Below are 22,194 nucleotides of genomic sequence, written 5' to 3' on the forward strand. Positions count from 1 at the left end.
AGCGAGTGAGTGTGTGCGTACTTGTATGGGTCTGTGAATGGGTATATGAGTGGTTGTGTGGGTGTGTGAGCGGGTGTATGAGAGGTTGTATGGGGTGTGAGCAGTTCTGTGGATGTCATCAGTTGTGTACTGACCGTGTCATGAGTGAAGTAATTTGTGAGGTCATAAGCAGTGCATTGCGAGGTGTAAGTTATAGTTAGATTCCACAGTTTTTCTATTTATAATTGTTCGTAGATCACCACTGTTTCTTTCAAGATGTTCTGCATCTAGTTATTTGGTAGTAATCTTTTCAGTAACTTCCTTATGTGCATCTCGTCATAGCGGTATGGGAACGCTATCAATCCCCCTGATAAGAGTTACAATGTATTCTCACTGTGCGTCTGTCCTCTCATATAGTTTCAAAGATGCATCCAGATTACTACCAAATAGCAAGGTGCAGAACATTTTTAAAGAAACAGTGGTGATTTACAAACAATTAGAAATAGAAAAACTGTGGAATCTTCAAGTGAGCGATATTTGTGAGATATTAATGTAGTAACAACATACTCGAGATTTGAATCAAGTAGCAGAATTCAACGGATTGAACTACAGCAAATAACATAAGAGCCCTGACATAGTGCTAGTGAGCACAAAACATGTGTTGGCTGCAGTTCTTGGCTGTATTTGCTGTATTAATTCACCCAAAAAAAGAATAAAAAAAAGAAACGATGATACAAAAAATCTGCACAAGAATCTTTACTGTTTGTCTCTCACTAACGTTACTATATATATATATATATATATATATATATATATATATATATATATATATATATATATATATATTGTATACGTGGTCCAAACTATAACTACCTACTTGCGACTGCCAGTAGGTAATTATAGTCCAGACCATGTTTCAATAGAAAAATAGTTTTTGGACTTGCCTATATCTTTAACAACCTATATCATTTGACAAATTTTCACACAAATTTCTACAAAAAGTGTCGTAGTGAGTCTTGTTGCTCATGGAAAGTTTCGGAGTGATCTGTCAAGTGATGGCCAAGAATAAAGGGGGTCAAAAAAGGTGTGTTTCCCAGGTTAATTTCCATGGACTCTATAGACATGCCTGCAGCCCAAACCTCTGGACGGAATGACACCAAATTTGTAAGAAAGGTAGATTTGGTTACGCAGATCACGCTTTTAGCTATTTAGTTTACATCTCTTCAGTAGTTGTTGAGAAATTTAGGGGACTCAAGATAGTGATATCTGTCACCGCATGTATTTCGCAACATTTCATGATTAATTGTGAAAGCACGCGCCAAGAGAAATGATGTGATTTGCGGGTCTCAACCTGAGGAGAGAGTTGTGGCTACCATTTTATTTGACAGGAGATGGTTCCCGGAGGCTTAAAATAAAACTGTAAAGTGGTATAAGGGGTCAGAGTAAACATACCCTAACTACTTGGGTGGAATATAGCGGTGTTTGTGGGCCCCCTATGGGTACCACACCTTGATTTCTTTTTCACAAGCGATATTTGAGAATACATTGCGACTGACAGCACAGCCATCCATGTATAGGTAGGACAAATTCATGAAAATCATCAAAAAACGAGACACTAATGCACTCACTCACAGACCCACTAAAGAATTCAGGCACCCATTCCTAGACCCAGTGAGGCACTCTTGCACCTATTCACAGATCCACTCAAACACTCACACACCCACTCACAGATACACTGAAAGACTCACAGACCCACTGATAGACTCACACACTCACACCCAGACCTAGCCAGGCACTCATGTGCCCACTCACAGATCCACTCAGACAGTCACTGACTCGCTCAGAGACCCACTCATTCACCCACACACCCACTCAGTGACCCATTCACCCACTTACACACCCACTCATAGACCCACTGAGACACACACAGCCACACACAGACCCACTCAAACACTCACACATCCACTGACCTGTCCACTCAGAGACTTACACACCTACTCACAGACCCACACAAACACTCATGCACCCACTCAAACCCAATGAGATACTCTTGTACCCACTAACAGATCCACTCTGACAGTCATGCACCTACTCATAGACCCACGTATACACTCACACAACCACTCTCAGACCCACTCAGACACTCAAGCACCCAATCACAGACTCACTCGGACATTCATGTGCCCCCTCAGACACTCACATGTCCACTCACAGACCCATTCAGACACTAATGAAACCCCTCACAGACCCACTAAGACACTCACGTGTCCACTCACAGACCCACTCACAGACCCACTCAGATACTCATACACCCAAACTCAGACCCACACAGACACTCACACAACGAATAAGGCACTCATACACTTGCTTACACACTCATTCTCAAAGGTTGCAGGTTACACTTAAGATATAAAATTGAAAAAACCTTTAAAATGCACTTAAAGAAACCAAAGGTTACACAGCCGTTATAGTTATTAAATACCATTTACAAAATCGTAGAAATTTACTGAAGAAAAACAAAGGTTACAGGGATGTTAGGCTCAAATTTCATTCATACAAAAGCAGTGAAATTTAGCAGTTATAGTTACCTGAGCTAACTATAAATTTTCCCCCCTAAATTCCATTCTAATGTTAAAGTACATTTTACAAGTTTATGAAATCTGTATTTTGATTGACATGTTTTTCCTTGATTGTATAACATAGATCACAATTATCACTGGCAGTCACACACAGATATATTAAACTATTGAGCGTGTACATTACTCTGCTCCGTGCCTTTTGATGTTCCACTCCACCACCAGTGGGCCCTTCTAGTTCATCTGTTACATTGGACCAGATTCACAATAAAGAGGCTGCATATTTGCAAAGTGCAAAACACCTGTAGCAAAAATGTATGGCCTCATTTTATTTGCTTCCTGGCCCGCATTCACCTTGTGTGATCTGTGTAATTGCGCGATCTGTGGGCAGGAGGCCCAGCAGACAGAGCAGATTCTGCTCTCTCATTTCTTACCTGTCTTCAATGCACAAGAGAGAAGCGGGCACAAGTCCACTGCTCTGTTAAGCAGTCTACTTCCATGAGTCAAATAATACTCATGGTGAGGGCTTGCTGATATTCGCATAGTTCCCGCCTCCTTTTTCGCATGACCAGAGAGAGAGCACTGGCATGTACTGGCCTGAAAGGCGCCATACATGTTATTTTTGACACAATCTGCAGTGCATGCATTCCATGGGCCGTGGAGTAAGAGGTCTGGAGTGAAAAGCGGAGGCCTTTTGTGTCACCACATATGTGAAGGCTGCAGCAGGGCAGGTGGAGCAGCAGAAGGTGTAAATTTCAGCACATCTCTCTGTGAAAAAGGGATGCACTACAATCTGATACTGACATCTCATCTGCATGTTCCAGTATACATGTTTTGCGTTCAAGCCAGATACATGCATACAATGCAAATTGCGCGCACATCTCATTTTTTTGCATCCATAAATTTGTTGTGTGCTAGTACCTGTGCAAAATATGCATTTTTTTCTCATTCGACGTCACCACAGATCGGGGAAAATCATTGTGTGCATCTTGTGCTTTCTGGGCAAATGAGCTGACTGATGAAAGTTAGAGATGTGGGGAGACATTTGTGTGTCTGCAATATTGATACACATAAATATATCCTCAGAAAATAATAGTCCTTAAAGTATTAAATGATAGTGGTCACAAAGAGGATTCAGAAAAAGAGAATAAAAGATATGAAGTTAAAATTATCCAGGTACACGTATTCAATTAAAATAGCAGGAAAAGGTCAGTGTACATGTTAAGTCGGCATTAGGGCAGAACTCATGTCTTCCCCAACCATTAATGTAACCTTTACATGACTATGTTTTCGAAAATTAAAGAGAAACCAAGGTTACAGCAGTAAGGTAGCCTCTACCATAACCTAACAGTGTTTCTTTTCTTCAATTAAGCATTTGAATTCCATAGCCTGTTCCCCATTTTCAGCCCTGTTTGAGAAGTGGAATACACTTTTCATGGCAGCACCATTAAATGATTTGCTTTGGTGTGGAATCAGAATTTTAGTATTTATTAAAAAGCTTTCTTCTTCTTTTAAACTGCATAAATACACTTAAGTCCGAAAGCAACTAATTTGTGTTTCGATTAACCCTCAACCAGCTCAACAGGAGAGTGGGAGTAGATATGGTAAAGAACAATATTTTTTGGTTTTCCGATACAAACATATTGTTGCAACGTGTTTTCTTTGTTGTTAGTTATAGGATACGGAGATGAATTTTGGACACACAAATATTTTCATGTATATGTCATTTAGTGTGTATGAGGATGAAGCTCTTTTAAGCATGCATGTTTCGAACAGTGGTGGCCAGTAATTAGTGCATCGTGGGGGCAAGGACCTCACTCACTCACTCACACCCATGCACTTACACACACACGCAATCACACACCCACATATACACACACATTCATACATATAAGCACACACACACTAAACATTAAATAAAGGTGGGGGTATGGCCCCTTCGCCCTTAAGCATGTGCAGCTGCAGGGTTCGTGTATATTCAGATCTGACTCCCTACCATGTTCCTACTTTGTCTTCACTCAATGTAAAATGAATATGTGTAGTACTCTTTGGTTCTTTCATGATTAGATCTTTTTACAACATATTTAAATGTTCCTAAGTATCTTTATTTTTCTAGATGTGGACATTTTTCCAGCTTCTTTTAATTTAATGTCTGTGCTTTACTGTTATCCTGAAAAACGCAGGATTAGAAGTTGGTCCATTGGGCATCATGGGTCTGTGGCTTGTATGGCTTATATATTACCATGAGCAAGAGGTGTCTACAGTTTTTGGCATGAATAATACTTTCATGAGTTCGGGAAATGACTAGGAACCAAAGCAGCCCAACTCTCATCCTCTCTTTTCTCTCTCTCTCTCTTTCCATCTAGCCATTCCCTCCTACCTATATCATTTCTTTCCCTCACTCTCTCTCTGCTCTATTTCCATCCTCTCTATTTCTCTAACATCTATCTTCCTTCCTTCCTTCCTTCCTTCCTTCCTTCCTTCCTTCCTTCCTTCCTTCCTTCCTTCCTTCCTTCCTTCCTTCCTTCCTTCCTTCCTTCCTTCCTTCCTTCCTTCCTTCCTTCCTTCCTTCCTTCCTTCCTTCCTCCTCTCTGTTTTTCTGCTTATATCCCCTCTGTTCAAGCTGCAACAAAAAGATCCACTGGGGAGCTGGGGAGAGTGATAGAGGCACCAGAGGCAGCCGTTGGTCTTGAAAATCCAACCTCCAACGACTCCAACTCACAATGAAATGCAAACTGATATAAATTGCCAGTCAGGCCCTTCGCAGGTTTTGACAGATTTCATCATGTGGTGCTGGTCTAGCACCTATGGAAGCTGCCTAGTATGGAGATCTTGCAATGTGATAATTTACAAGTGTCATCCGAGGAGTAATCCAGCAGATGTCAATGCAGTCCATTAAGTCCCTTGTTATACTGGCCCTTCATGGGATCTCCAAGGGACCTGAGCTATCAACCATTTGCATCAACGTCTCTGTGAGATACTAGGAAGATGTCATCTGGTGGCACAGGCGTAAGTGTTATCAATTTACTGATGACACACAGATCTATGCCTTGTTCCAAGGCAGCCCTGGCAAAGCATCTAAATCCTGAGGTCAGTTAAGGTAATCTCCTGGAAGGAGAAAAAATTTACAAGGTCAAAGCAAACCAGGCCGATATTATAACTTGATCCTGTGAATCACTAAAGAATGAGACAGGTTGAGTTAATGTGAATCCTCAGTGTTTAAAATGAGGTCGCTAGTTGGCAGAGGTATACACCCTGTCCAAGTAGGGACCACCACTCTAGTCAAGGTAAGTCAGATACACACCTTAAATTAACCTGTGCTCACTCTCTTGTAGCTTGGCACAGAGCAGTCAGGCTGAACCCAAGAGGCAATGTGTAAAGTATTTGTGCAACACTTATGGTAAAACAGTGGAAAACACCATGCAAAAATACTCCACACCAAGTTAGACACATAGAGTTTAATTTAATTAACAAAGCAAGATCAAAAAGACAAGAATCCAATAAGCAGAAGCGGAGTTATGAATTTTTGAATATTACATTGAAATATAATGCTTAAATGACAATAGTGCTTAGGGGATACTTGGGGTCGCGCTGGACCGGGTCAAATCTGAAAAGTCAAGCCGACCGTGAAGGAGTGCGGGTAGCATACAGAAGCCACGCAGGCCCTGCTGAAAACAGTACTTTCCGGAGGATGTGTCGACATCAAAGAGCAACTGTGTCAGTTCTGATTCACATCGTCGTTGAGCCCCATTACTATGAAGGCACTGCATCATCGACGAGCCTCACACTCGAATCCTGCCTCATCGATGAACCCCTTATGATGACGACACACTTCTTCATCATTGAGGCTCCTTACGATGAAAGTGCTGCATCAAGCCTTGCTGTCAATGCTGTGGGGTCTCTGAAGCAGCACTGCATCGGCATTTAAGGCAAATGTGTCAGTTCTGACCGGTGCAAAGCAGTCGATGCGTGGATTTTGGCAGAAAACATCTGCAGTACCCTTCATGAAGGCCCATGACTGGACTGGCACCTCTTGCAGGGCAGGAATCACAGTTGGCAAAGTCCAGCAGCTGAAGCAGAGTTGAATGAAGTCCTTGATGTCCCTGAGATTTGAGATCAGGAGTCAAGTCAGCAAGCCCTTGGAGTCAATTGGTTCTGGGGCTGTAGAGAGTTTGGTCCAGTCCTTCTCACCACTAGGCAAGGGGGCAGCAGGTAGCAGAGCTTGAACAGCAGAGCAGGAGTCCAGCAAATACAGCAGATTCCAGCAGAGTGACAGTCCTGGGGTTATGGGGATTCAGCTCATGGAAAGTTAAAGGCCAAAACTCTTCTACATTGCTAAAGGCTTAAACCTAGTGCAATAACAGATCAGTGGCTTTCCATGTTGGTTCACTGCCCCATCCTATGTTTTTGAAAAAAAGTACTCCTTCTTTGATAACAGGGTGAGCTGCATCTACAGAAACCAAAAGTGCTTGTGTTGGGAGAGCTAAGAAACTGGGTTTGAGTCCTCTCAAACGCTAGACATAGACAAGGCGAACTTATAGGTCTCAAACCACTCTATGTCATTCCCTACCACAAAGCTAGGCACCAGGCCTTTATTATTATTATTATCATTCTTATTATTATTAGAAGCTTCTATGGCACTCAGCTATCCACATGGGGTTTCCCAGAGGATTTAGACTTGTTTACCTCCTCTAAGTACCTATATGCCACTGCCCACATTGTCACTGGACCTCCTGGCTTTCAGATCCATTATGTTCTGCCTCATCTCATGTGCCAGCAGAATTTTCTTCTCCAGAGCTAGCCTTTGTTCCTCGAAGGCTCTTTCAGCTTCTGCCTGTTTCCCCTCCTGGGCCCAGGCTGCCATCCTTTCTTCCATGCCAGCCTTCTTTCCAGAGCCAGTGTCCAGTTGCAGCCTCAGTTCTCAGCTTACCTGTCCTCCAACTCTTCAGGAGCCAGGTTGTGGGCAGGCACACTGCTTCTGTCAGGGGACCTCACTCATGTGGGCGCTCTTCTCTCTTCTGAGGCCATCATCAGGATGTTGTTCCCTCGTCCTCTATCTCATTCTCTTCTTCTGCACCATCAGTGGAACTTTCAATGTTGTTTATATCCACCTCCACTCTTGCAAATAACACAGTTGCAAAATATGGGGATAGGAGTGATATTTAGAAAAAAAACTAAATAATTGCCCAATTAAAATTAAAGGAGAGTTAGAAAAAATAAAAAAATGAATTTGATGCCAGCTTATTCAAAGGGACTTTTGATTGTACACAAATCACTGAGTAGCACTGCGCAAACACAAGTACTGAATCCCACTGCGGAACACACATGTAAGACATTGTTGTATTGGTTAAGGGGGATGAGAACCTCAAATAGTAATTACAATCCTTATCAAGGTGAACCATCGAAGTTGTACAATAAACCTGTGCCTAACCCTCAGGTAGATTTGTCCAAAACCTAACTGTGAGGAAATGTGTATAGTGTTTATGCAGACTCAAACAATAATAAAGTAGAAACAACACAAGAAAACCTTGAAACTACTTTAGAAACATAGAGACAACTTTAATAAATAATATGACACCAAAACATCAAAAATCCAATAAATAGAACTAGACATATGAATTTTTAAAGAATGAAATAAAAATAGCTTCATAAAGCACAAGATGACCACTACAGTTATTTGGTTGTGCTAGATCAGGTCAAAGTTAACATTTAAGGCCCACCAGCACAGATACAGGGACTAAGTTTGGCCCAATGGCAACTTTACCTTCTGGCCTGGAAACTTTTATGGAAAAAAGTGGTAATTAATGAGCTGTCAATGGGGCAAGCTGGATCCAAAGCGGGGCTCGATAATGGCAGGTTGCTGATGATTGGGGTACTTATATGGTCGTTGAGGAAGGCGGGCACGTTTCGAGTGGGCAAATTTCAAAATCTGTGCCCAGCAATGCCTGGAACTGACAAATTGCTGCTCGGCATCAGTCCTGATTAAGCCATCTACATTCAGACTTTAGAAACTTTTCTGGAAGTCTGATCTCCTTCAGTGGGGCAAATCAGCAAGCTAAAGCCGACCTTCGACTCAACATTGATGGCTGTGGCTTCCACTGTAGTCCCTCTCTCTTCCAGGCAGAAAGCTGGCAAAAACCTTCAAAGTCCCATGTCTGGATGTTTGGGGACAGGAGGAGTAAACTCCAACACCAGAAAAGGGTCCATTACCCAGGGGCAGGTCCAGTTGGTGCTGGTCAACTGGACAGTTGCAAGGAATCGACCTCTGGAAGCTTAAAATATTCCTGTAGCTCAAACAGGAGGCCAGCAACTGACACTGCAGGGGGTTTGGGTTCAAGGCAAGCATCTTCAGTCTGTCTTCAGGCCTTAGACAGCAGGGCAAATTTTATATTTTTACTATTAAGTTTTTATTTTAGTGAGTATGCATTGCCCTGTTTGAGATGCCTTGATTCATCAAACTACTGTGCAAAATTATAATACAATACATAAAAGATTAAATCATAGAGATGTTTAATGGAAATGTTGATGGAAATACTTAGGCAAATCTTATGAATGACTATGAGCTATTTATGAATATATCAAATTGTTATGTTTGAACTTACTTGCCTTGTTCTGTTTCTGAAGGTATTAAAAATATACATTTCCTCTTTCCTATGGCATTTCTTTTAGTTTATGTTTATATTTTGTTAGGACAAGACTTCTTCAAGGAGTTCAAAGACAATTATAATCTTAGTATAGAAAACTGGTTGTAGTTGAAAATGTAGATGTTACTAATAAACATTATAGCTAAAAAAACGAATAGCAGTGATGAGAAAAATGTGTGTAAACTAAGTGATGTAGAGCATAATATTATTAAAGAATATAATGAGACGAGAGTGAGAGTTGGTAAAAATGGTGCTGGAGCAATGGGAATACAGTTAAAAGAGGAAGTTGAGACTCATCTGAGAAATTCACAGGCAACTCCTACAATTATGATTTAATTAGAGAAGAAAGGAGTTGAGTTTATGATATGAGAACAACATGATAGATTAAATGCTTCAGTTATGAATGGAAGCGAGTGGGTGTAGTTATAATATAGTTGATAGAGGTTTTATGTTAGGTAATTATCCAATTTTTAGAGATATTTATAAATTTATGGGTAACATGACTTATTTTAGTAATCCTAGTAGCTGGGTAGGTGAGTCTTATCTAGCGTCAGTGCCCCCAAAATATATCATACAGTAAGTTGAGTGGAATGAGTGACTTTAGTTTTGAGAGAGAGAAACATTAATTTAGTCAAGTGTTTATGGATGCGTTAGGTGTGTTGATTCCTCCTATTGATGTGGCTTTGAATGATGTGCAGATTAGAACAAATATGCTTGCTATTCAGGTAAAGGAAGATAAACTGTGCCGTGTAATTAAGCTGTGTTGTACGTTTGTGTTTAATAACAGCATGGAAATTAATAAGTATATTACTAATATAACTAATATTGCTAGTGAAGCTAGAAACCTTACGAGGCACTAATATATGGGAAAGAGCTGGTTCATGAATCGGTAGAATTGGAAGGGGATTTGAAAAGACTGGTGAACGGTTGGTGATGTAGATGGTGGTTTTCTAAAGAAGATATTACCACCATTAATACTGAAAACATTGAGCACAATTGGTCTAATTCCAATATTAATATTTTAAGAAGTACTTTGTTTTAAAAGAGGTTTGAAATATGATTGTGAAAAGAAGAAGAACACAACCAGAAAAATAAAAAGATATCAAACTTGATGACCTGAAAGCCAGAGTTTATGATGAAGTGAAGGCCTTGGAGAAGATAAAATCAAAGATACTGAGAATGATTGATGAAGTATTATAGCATAGTGGAGATTAGTTTGGTAATGATTCAGAAATCATCATAGGGAGGAAGCGGCAACATGCGTTTAATTAATAGAAAATAATGTTTAATTTAAATATGCTTCACTTAGCATAACCAGGCTTCATTTGCTATGTCACTAGGCCACTAGGCCTGGTCAACCTGAGTTGACTTTCATTTTATAGTGACAGAAAGAATATGTGCTTTTAAATTTACGTGAACGTGTTTTCTACGTGCATGATTTTCTTCTGTGTATTTCATTTCAGAGAATAATTGAAAAAGTTAATTTCTTGATACTGTTTACTTGGTGAGCTGAAACAATTTGTGTACCTTTTCAAGGAAGCAATGTGCATAATGTTTCTGTATTTATAACAAATTCAAGGTTATTTTCCCAATATTGCTCTAACCAGTTGTACTGTCTATTGTTGGTATATGTTGCACAAATGTTATGTTATTTCCTTCATTTCCTATGTACTCCTTATTATAATTGCGTAAGTACCCAACTTATAAAAGCTCCTTAATTCTGAACTTTCAAGCAGGAAACGGACTCCAATTACTTTGTGCTATTTTTTATTTAGTGCAAAATGCTGCCATGACGCGTTTTGGGCTCAACAGCCCATGATCGTTTCGTTTCAAAAACTTTATTCGATTCAAAACAAAAGAATCATAAAAGTCAAACAATTTCATTTACAAGCATTATTTCAAGTTCATTTTTAAAAGACAGTCTTACAATTATAACACTAAACTAATAAAATTCATTAGCTAATATAATCACAGATGAAGACCCCATAGCTTTTACTTTCAATCAAATTAGATGATTTCATAGATTCTTCGTGCCGGGGCATACATTGAAGGGCAGGTGAAATAAATAGGAAAATCACGATGCAACAATATACAATATACATGATCAAAGGGTCAGCTTCTTGGGGCCAGATTTAGCCATACCGTTTTCTAATCAAAAGTGACACCCGTATAAAATTTAACATTGCACAGCAGACACCAGGTGAAGACAGAGATAATAAATAATCATAACCCTCTTTATAATGGCATGGTTGCTTTTCCTTAAGGATCGGCTTAATAAACCTGATTCTCGGGTCCTTATATAGGGAACAGAAAAGAACAATATGCATCGTGCTTTGGCTATCTTTGTTATTACAAGGACAGGGGGGCAGTCTCTCACACCAACCCCCCTGTTTAGGAAACGCAAAAAGGAAGTTCAAGATGTGTAGCCTAAACCTTGTCAAGTAGAATCGCCATTGCACATGGTTTGTGAAGGTTAAATAAAACTGGTGCTGCAAAGTAGCCTTAAGAACATAAGGGCTAACCAAGGAATTCACAAACGGTGATTTCCAATAATTTGTTTTAATTACAGCTTTGATATCTCCCTGTATATTTACGGGGTTGTCAAAAATGTCACCCAAGCCTATTTTATGGAGCATTTCATTTACATAAGATAGCCAGGGGATCTGTTTCATGTTTGCCAATTTTAAACAATCCCGGAGGATATCTCTGGTGAGCTGTAAGTCCTCTGATAGCCATATTTTGCCCCATAACAGTAAAGGGGAAAGGCGAATGGTGTCACTCACGTAGCTTAGACCTATTTCGTTGTGGGCAAATCTGTATGAGGAGCCTGGTGGAATAGCCAATACACGCTTTAAAAATTTGTTCTCCATGATCTGTATCGTGTCAGGGCTTTCAGTCCCCCAAACCCCTGCCCCATAAGTAGCAACCGACAAACATTTAGCTTTATACAAGGTTTTTAGATGTATAACAGGTTTTTGTCCTAGTTTGCCACAGAAACGAAACAGACCCTCTATAGAGCGACTAGCACTTTGAACTCGAGTCTGCATTAACGGGGCCCAGCTTAGTTTGTTGTTGAAGAGGTTTCCCAAATAATTAAAGTTTTCAACCTTTTCAATGGTGGAGTTATTGACTACAAACTTTCTGGTTTTAGTACCCTTTGGGCCACAGACCATAGCAAAGGATTTGGCGAAGTTTACCTTGAGGTCTAGGTCCAACATGAATTTGTGGAAGGCATCAAGACAGTGCTGCATACTGTTTCCTGTGAGTGTCATAAGTACCGTGTCGTCGGCGTAAGAAAGCATTGGAATGCTCCTGCCGTTGACCTTTGGAAAATCATGACAGTGGTCCAACAGGTATTTTTCCAGACCCTTGGTGTACACAAGAAACAAAAAAGGAGCTAATATGCATCCTTGTCGAACGCCCTCAGTTGAGAGGATAGACTTAGTTTTCTCTCCCCCTGGCCCAAACCTTATGGCTACAGTAGTGGATTCATGGAGTCTACGGAGCAAGGTGACCAAGGGTTCCTCGAAACCCATGACCTCCATCATTTGCCACAGCTTGCTCCGACACACAGTGTCGAAAGCACTTGAAAGGTCCATGAAGGCAAGGTGGATGGAGGATTTCCTTGCCTTCATGTATTTCCCTATGATCAGGGCCAGGTTCAGGCACTGTTCGACAGTACCTTTACCTTTTCTGAACCCATATTGGGAATTCACAATAAGGCCCACCGAATCTGCCCATGTTTCTAGTCTGGCTAAAATGACCCTACCCAATATCTTACACGATGCATCAATTAATGAGATTGGGCGATAGCATCGGGGGTCTGATCTATCGCCCTTCTTAAAAATTGGCACCACTACTGCCTCCTTCCATGATGCCGGAATACGGCTAATGACAACTGCTCTAAAAACATTTAACAACAGGGGGGCCCAAACCTTAACATTGTGTTTAAAAAAGTCCAAAGGCACTAGATCAGGGCCGGGTGCTTCTAATGGTATGCCTTTCGACAGAGCATCTTCCACTTCTTGTAAGGTGAGCGATGAGCTCAAGAACAAAGAAGATTGAGAGACCACCGATTCCCTAGCGTCTCCTAGTGATGGTTCATTGGATAAAGTACCATGTGGGTTAAAAATGTTCCCAAAATGTGATTCCCATGTTTCGCATGCAATCTGCATCACAATGTTATCCTTGCCATTACTTGTAAAAAGGGGGCGATTTATAACTTCCCAGAAAAGCCTGCTGTCCTTCAATTCCGAGGCCTTTTCTAGATCTTCCCAGGCTTGGTTTTTTAAGTCCAACTTCCTTTTTCTTATGGCTTCTTTATAGGCCAGTCTAGATGCTCTAACCAGTTCTATGTCCCTAGGTTTTTGTTTTAATGCCGCTTTCAAGGATCTGTGTGTTGCCGAGCATGCGGCATCAAACCATCTGGGACCTAGCATTTTGCTTTTACCAATTGGTTTTGTGAGGCGTTCGGCTACATGCCCACATAGAGATTCAAAATTCCCTATGACCTTTTCAGGGGTAGTTGTAGGTGTTAGACATGCCTCGTACTCAGAGCTATATCCATTTAGGATCTCTGCCTCAAGACCTGCCGCGTCTATTTTGCCCCATTTAAGTGTGATACCTTGGTTCCTACTATACTTTACAGGTTGCTCCCAAACAGAATGTTTGGGTTTAACGGGACAAAGCAGGGATAAGTTTAGAGGGTTGTGGTCACTGGCAGCATTAGCAATTACTTCCAACTTATCAACATGATGAAAGTGCCCACTAGAGACAATTACAAAATCAATAAAACTCATCATACCTCTACTTCCCTGAAACGTCGGTATTGGAGCAAAATTAGGACCAACCCAGGGCTCCACTATGCATAGATCATTTAGAATAATGATGTTGTTTAAGGCGTCCCCCTGGGGTGTATGTTTGAAGTGTAACAGGGGTTGATCATGGGAGTCTCTCAAGCCACACACCTTCGAGTCCCCGTAGGTGCATAATGAACAGTTGAAATCTCCCACCCAGATGACAAATAGTAGGGGTTGCTCGTGGCGTGCCCTGGCTATGGCCTCCTCCAATTTCAACATTACGCTTGTCTCATTGCTGTCAAAGATTTTGTAATACCAGTTAATCAACAACAATGGTTCAGGAAACAAATTAACCAACATTAGCACTTGAAACCATGGGGAGTCAACTATCATAGAAATTACAAGTTTGCATAGTTTTAAAGAGGTTGCTGTCATTAGGCCACCTTTTGCCCTACCCGCTTGTGAAGGTATCGCTAGGGTATTAAAGGCTTGGAAGCCCTCGATGTTCTGAGTGGATCGGCTCCATGTTTCCTGGAGGCACAGGATGTCACAGTCACCCACAAAGTCTAACCATGCCTCATCCTCCAATCTTGAGGCGAGCCCAGCAATGTTCCAAGAAATAAGGCGCATCCTTACTTCGCTTTGGTTCTTTCTGACTGGTTCAGGTGATACTTCCGGATTATGCCTTAAGATGATTGGACTTGGTTCGCTTTCTTTAGTAAGGCCAGCCTCAGGGACTTGGGGGTTAGAAGTACGATCGTCACCAACGGAGACATTCTCCCGTGAGTTATCGTCACAGCTTTCTCCCTTCTCCCTCTGGCTGGGCTCTCCTGTTGTCAGAGTATTAGTATTGCCAGGAGAACTTAGTGATGGTCAATCTATCTCTTCCATGCCCGCAAGTGCATCAAAGCGGTTTCTTAGGGGGATATTACTTGGAAACCATCCTAGATAGTCTTCCCCCTGGAATCTTGGTCTTAGTTCATTATACCAAGTTTGCGAAGAGTTGTTATTGTTATAAATTGATCCCCTAAAGAAACCATCACTCTGTTGCAGAGGACCCCAGTTGTTTTGGTTTGGCCATACGGCTCTATTTCTCCGGGCCCACCCAGGGTGTGTTTCACTGTTAGATGTCTGCCCAGTGTTTTTGTAAAGCAAAGTCGGGGGAACAAGATTCAAATTTGGATAGAAATATTCTAGACCTATACATTGAATATCCCCAGCTCTAGCAAATCTTGGTTTACAGCAGATGGTATTTTTTACCCAGGTGTCGCTGAAGTTGATCAGGATACAGTCCCCCTCTAGGTCCTTCTCACTTGGGCCCACCCAGGGAACTCTGCGTACACTAAGTATTTTTGTTTTAGAATCAGGAGGGAGTGGTCTGTTATTATTGAGCCAGTATATTACTTTATTTTTTAACTCCTGGTTTGATTCCGTTTTATTAGGCAAAACTGGGGGTACTCCTGTGAGTATTACCATAAAAGGGGCTGAGTCTGGGGGCAAGTTTACAGGTGGTGATTTCTTTTTATGTGCTCTCTCGTTGTCATTGTTTGCTGCAGGCCCCTGCGAAGATGTTTGTTTTGGCCCTTGGGTAGTTCCCTGTTTAGAAGTAGTAACTTCTGGTGTTAGTACTGTACTACCCATATTTTGACTAGGGGGCCCCACAGTGCCCGGCACTGCAAGTTTAGTACGAGCTAATGGAACAGGTTTTGTTAGTGCTAAGGGGACCGGTGCTGCCTTAGGGTCACCAGTTATAAGTGTTTTAGATGTTTTACTGGCATTTTTATTCTCTCCCCCTTTTTTTGAATTACTATTATTGGCGTTACTGTTTTTATTATTGTTATTAGTACCCCCCACCTCGAGTGATTTATTTTTAGTTACTAGAGTTTCAAGGGAGTTGGTGTTAAGAGAGATAAGGTGTTCCAATTGGTCTAATTTTAGATTAACAATTTGAATTTTCTCTAGAACAGGCAGCAAGAGCATCTGAACCGATTAATCAATTTCCCCCAAAAGTCGGTCATTGTTATTGGTGTTAAAAGAGAAAATTTTCTGTCCCGCGTCAACTTGGTGGGTGCCCTTTTGTTTAGTTGGATTTGTCAGAACTTTGGGTGGTGCTGGCTTCGCTGACTTGGATCTTTTTCCTTTTCTATGGTTTCCCCCTCTTTTACGTTTGTTCGGATTGTTTGGTTCCCGCTCACAGACTACTACATGATCTTGTATGTGGATGGGCCCATTATTGCTCACATTGCCGTCTAAGGCGTTATCCCCCGTGATACCTGATGAAATAGGTATAGGAGTGAGTGTGGGTGCTTCAGCTTGGGAGTCCCCTGGGTCTGCTATCGTGATTGTCTGGGAGTCAGAGAGTGCCACTAGATTTGGACTAGCCTCTAGGTTGCTATCTGCACTATCTGCACTTTTCTCGGGAGTGGGTGCCTTATTGGGGGTAATTTTAGAGGCAATATCTCCCAAGGATGAGCGTTTACCTGTTATTAGATCTAGGGACAAACGCTTTTCGGTAAGGGCGATTTCTTTTTCTAAGATCACAGTTGCCCGAGTTATAAAATCGTCTAAAGTTCCAGTTGCTTTCCCATTGTTCGTTTTTACGGTAACCTGTCTACCCTTCCCTGAGCGCAAGGACATCATGTGGGTTCTAGGAAACAACTAAATATATAGTGCTATAACTTACAACCAAACAGTTTAAAATAAGAGATCTGGGATCACTGATAAAGGGAGTAGCCCCGACCCAACCTCGATCGTCCTTGGACGGCCTTAGGCGGTCCCGCCCTTGTCCCGGGCTTCTCCCGGCGAGCTCCCGCGCAGCGGTAAGCACGCGTTATTTTATGGCTGTTGTGGTGATGGGCGGGTCGTTGGGGGCGGGCGGGGAGGGAGAGCAGCCCAGGTGGAGCGGGCGTGGGTTCCTGGGACTCCTGGGAAATGGAGTCCCAGCCCTCTTGCTCGCAGCCCTCAGCCCCTGTTTTACCCCAGCAGCAGCTTCAGCCCGGGAAGGTAAGCGCCCCTCTGCAAAGCGGGACCCGCGCAGCGGGTTCCGCGAGGCGTGGAGAAAGTTGCGCTGGGTGTCCTCAGGATATCCAAAATGGCAATGGCAGGTTTGCCAGGAGGTCCCACGGAGTACAAGGCAAGCCGGTATTTGTTCACCCGGTCGTTGGGGGCGGGGCGGGGAGGGAGAGCAGCCTAGGTGGAGCGGGCGCGGGTTCCTGGGACTCCTGAGAAATGGAGTCCCAGCCCTCTTGCTCGCAGCCCTCAGCCCTCAGCCCCTGTTTTACCCCAGCAGCAGCTTCAGCCCGAGAAGGAAAGCGCCCCTCTGTGAAGCGGGACCCCCGCAGCGGGTTCCGCGAGGCGTGGAGGCGTGGAGGCGTGGAGGCGTGGACGCGTCTCAAAGGGCACGAAGGAACCAGTGCCTAAACCGCACCCGCCATGACATGACACCAACCATTTCTCCCTTTTTAAAGTGACAGTGCAAGTAAACGACTAGGAAGACAGACTACCGTGCTGTCTTTAAATTTGCCCTCTGGTAACATAATACTGAATGAATGACATGTGTCCAAATACATCATGATATGGTATTTTGCGCCATTGTGCAATTGTAAACATTACTAATAATGGTATAAATACAGTATGTTTGCAATATTTTTTTTCACTAAAATGCATTATCTATTATTCACAAACACAAAATCAATTAATAGAATTTAGGCGCATTATTTACATGATAAAACATTCGGGCACATTATTTACATGATGGAAAATAGGTGATAAGTACTACAAATTAGGACGGACTGACTTTATGCAATTGTGCATTTCATCGTATTTTTCTTCTACTACCTGTTCCAATTAGTAAAAAGACTGATAAAAGTCATTGTACAAACATCACCTAATTAAAGCCCAAGTGGGCTACCCATACAGCTGCAGCAGTTGGCATTAATATTGAGTCGTTCCATTTATTGCATATCTAAAGTGCTTCACTAGTGTTTGTAAAGTGCATAAGTGCAAGGGACTGTTTAAAATTAAGTAAAACAGTTACAAAAATGTAATTAAAAAAATGGGAAAAGTGAATACAGGGAATCTACAGGAATGTTAAGCTCAGTTGTTTAAAAGTATACTTATATTATTTGCTTAATAACATTATTTGTTTTAAGAGCAGCTTTCCTTGTCTTAACTGGCTGCTTAGTATACGGATCCCAATTCTCCTGAGTGCAAATTGAAGCTATGCTTTGCTAATTCTCATGAATTTACAGCCAAGTATATAAATCTTCTGTTGTATTAAGACCGTTCAGACTTTTGCTATCAAACTTCTTATTATAATTATGCATGAAAGTAGATGTTCCTTAATATTTCTTATTTGATGTATCATATTTTCAAGAAAAGCTATTGGTTTATGTGAAAGTAACTTTATTCACATAGACCTATGATGTTAGATCTCACCATGATTAGTATTGCTATTTCACGGTCTAGAAAGTATAAAATGTGCCTTTTATTAGATATATGCCAGACTTTTTTATATAGCCAAAAAAGCAGCCTCCATGTCAGTCTTTTTATACTTGGACTTGTTTTGTCTTGCAGACAGAGCAGTCTATATGTCATTCTGTTTTCTGATTTATGCTTAGATTTATTGCTCACTTTCTCATAAGCATACTCAATGTTAGTCTGTCCTTTCATTTATACCAAGGCCCTTATTACATGGTTGTTGGAATAGGGTGGTGTATTCACCACACATGGTAAATGCCATTACCACATGGTGAAGTATTTACCACCGTGGCAAATGCCTCCTGTTCTTAGATTCAAACAGGATAATGAGAACATGCAGAATTGATTCTTAACACACCAAATTCTGCATGTTTTGCCATTTTCATTTTTCTAGGCTTTTACCCACAATAACCTTCAGCAGGTTTCACTTACCAGAATTTATCAGGGGAACCTGCAAGAGTGTGACAATTATTACAAAACTCATAATTTCGATCACAGTGTAAACATTTGGTAGTAAAGGAATTTAGCCCTGAACTCGTAATGAGGGCCTTAAACTTTTCTTGACTTTTGAAATTAGCATACTTATGTGAGTCCTCTATGCTGAGTTGGACTTTTATTCTGGCTAACTACTTGCTTTGGCAGTTGATCTTATGTTGATCCTCTCACATTTGCATTAATTGATGCATTTTGTAAGCTGATTTGAATTTGACTAAGTACTACTTTTATAATTATTTATACATTTAAATAATACTTTATGGTTTTGACTTTGTATTTTGTCGAGTGAAGGATTCTTTGTATTAGGGTCATTGTATTATGAGGCTCACACTGCCCGTCCTGTGTCTCATCCGTTTTAACTTATTCATTAAAAGCTTTGATATTATCAATTAAAACCACAACACCACAGCCATAGATTACCAACTACACTGTCAATTTACAATCAGATTTTTGCTGGGCTGAGCTATTCATAATTATGTTGCAACAAACATTTATGTTTTAAACTATTTGATAGTGATCAGGTGTTTATTTACAACAGAAATCAAATGTAGACAAAGAAGATATTAAATGAAGTGCAGAAATGAAAGGGTGTCGAAACTCAAGTAATCAGAAATGATGTCTGGCATCCTTTCTGGTAAATAGACATAATATCGAAAAAAAAATATCGAGTAGCAAGAATATCGAGTTTTTAATATCGAATGGACAGAATATCGACTTGCAAAAATATAGTGGTGAAGAATATCGAAAAACAGGTAAGAAATATCGATTGCAATAATATAGTTGTTAAAAATATCGATTTTTTTTATAGTGTTTTAAGTGTTAGTATATGTGTTAAAAGTATGTATTAATATTGGAATGTATGTTAGAATATTTTTAAATTATTGAATTTTATGTTTTTTTATTTTTTTGTAATTTAATTCCGTAGCGGGTTGTGGGTTTATAGGGGAGTAGGGTGGGAAGTAATTTAATTATAGTACATTAAATAATAATTTATAGGAATTATTAATTATTTTTAATTTAATTTTGCGTTTTACTTCTGTAGCGGGTTGTGGGTTTATAGGGGAATAGGGTGGGAAGTAATTTAATTATATATTATTAAATAATAATTTATAGGAATTATTAATTATTTTTAATTTAATTTTGCGTTTTATTTCTGTAACGGGTTGTGGGTTTATAGGGGAATAGGGTGGGAAGTAATTTAATTGTTATTAGTTAATTATTAATTGGTATTGCAAATTAATTGGTTGTTGATTAATTATTAATTGGTAAATAATTAGTATTAATTGGTAATTAATTTGTATTAATTGTTTAATTGATAATTATGTTAATTGTATTCATTTAATATTTGTAGCGGGCAGTGTGTTTATAGGGGAATATGGTGGCAAGTAATATAATTGTAAATAAATAATTATGTAATTTATTTGTGTATATTGTTAATTAATATATCTTTAATTTAATTTTGCATTTTACTTCTGTAGCGGGTTGTGGGTTTATAGGGGAATAGGGTGGGAAGTAATTTAATTGTTAACTGTTAATTATTAATTGGTATTGCAAATTAATTGTTTGTTGATTAATTATTAATTTGTAAATAATTAGTATTAATTGGTAATTAATTAGTATTAATAGGTAAATTGATAATTATGTTAATTGTATTCAATTAATATTTGTAGCGGGTATTGTGTTTATACGGGAATATGGTGGGAAGTAATATAATTGGGGAAAAAAAATTATTTAAATAATTTGTGTATATCCTTAATTAATATATTATAAATTAATTATTAATTGGTATTATTTGCATTTATTAATGTTTGTTATTGAAAAACAATTGTTTGTTAATTAATTATTAATTGTTAATTAATTAAACAAAAATGTATTGGTATTTAAAAATGATCAATTCTTGTGTGATTGGTAATTAATGGTAATACTTGTTTTTGTATTAATAATTAATTAATTTAAAAATAAAAATACATTTATTATTTTCTCTACTATTGCAGTTACTTGAGTGGGAATAGTAATTTTTACCCCTACGCTATCCAATGCTTTCCCTATTATTGCACTCTCTGGAGTGTGAATAGTAATTTTTACCCTCCCGCTATCCAACGCTTTCCCTACTGTTGCACTCACTGGAGTGGGAATAGTAATTTTTACCCTCCCGCTATCCAACGCTTTCCCTACTGTTGCACTGACTGGAGTGGGAATAGTAATTTTTACCCTCCCGCTATCCAACGCTTTCCCTACTGTTGCACTCTCTGGAGTGGGAATGGTAATTTTTACTCCTACGCTATCCAACGCTTTCCCTACTGTTGCACTCACTGGAGTGGGAATAGTAAATGTTACCCTCCCGCTATCCAACGTTTTCCCTACTGTTGCACTCTCTGGAGTGTGAATAGTAATTTTTACCCCTACGCTATCCAACGCTTTCCCTACTGTTGCACTCACTGGAGTGGGAATAGTAAATGTTACCCTCCCGCTATCCAACGCTTTCCCTACTGTTGCACTCTCTGGAGTGGGAATAGTAATTTTTACCCCTACGCTATCCAATGTTTTCCCTATTATTGCACTCTCTGGAGTGGGAATAGTAATTTTTACCCTCCCGCTATCCAACGCTTTCCCTACTGTTGCACTCTCTGGAGTGGGAATAGTCATTTTAACCCCTACGCTATCCAACGCTTTCCCTACTGTTGCACTCACTGGAGTGGGAATAGTAAATGTTACCCTCCCGCTATCCAACGCTTTCCCTACTGTTGCACTCTCTGGAGTGGGAATAGTAATTTTTACCCCTACGCTATCCAACGCTTTCCCTACTGTTGCACTCACTGGAGTGGGAATAGTAAATGTTACCCTCCCGCTATCCAACGCTTTCCCTACTGTTGCACTCACTGGAGTGGGAATAGTAAATGTTACCCTCCCGCTATCCAACGCTTTCCCTACTGTTGCACTCTCTGGAGTGGGAATAGTAATTTTTACCCCTACGCTATCCAACGCTTTCCCTACTGTTGCACTTACTGGAGTGGGAATAGTAAATGTTACCCTCCCGCTATCCAACGCTTTCCCTACTGTTGCACTCACTGGAGTGGGAATAGTAAATGTTACCCTCCCGCTATCCAACGCTTTCCCTACTGTTGCATTCTTTGGAGTGGGAATAGTAATTTTTACCCTCCCGCTATCCAACGCTTTCCCTACTATTGCACTTACTGGAGTGGTAATAGTAAATTTTACGCG

Source organism: Triturus cristatus, chromosome 5_1, assembly GCF_964204655.1.
Source record: "Triturus cristatus chromosome 5_1, aTriCri1.1, whole genome shotgun sequence".
Taxonomy (NCBI): domain Eukaryota; kingdom Metazoa; phylum Chordata; class Amphibia; order Caudata; family Salamandridae; genus Triturus; species Triturus cristatus.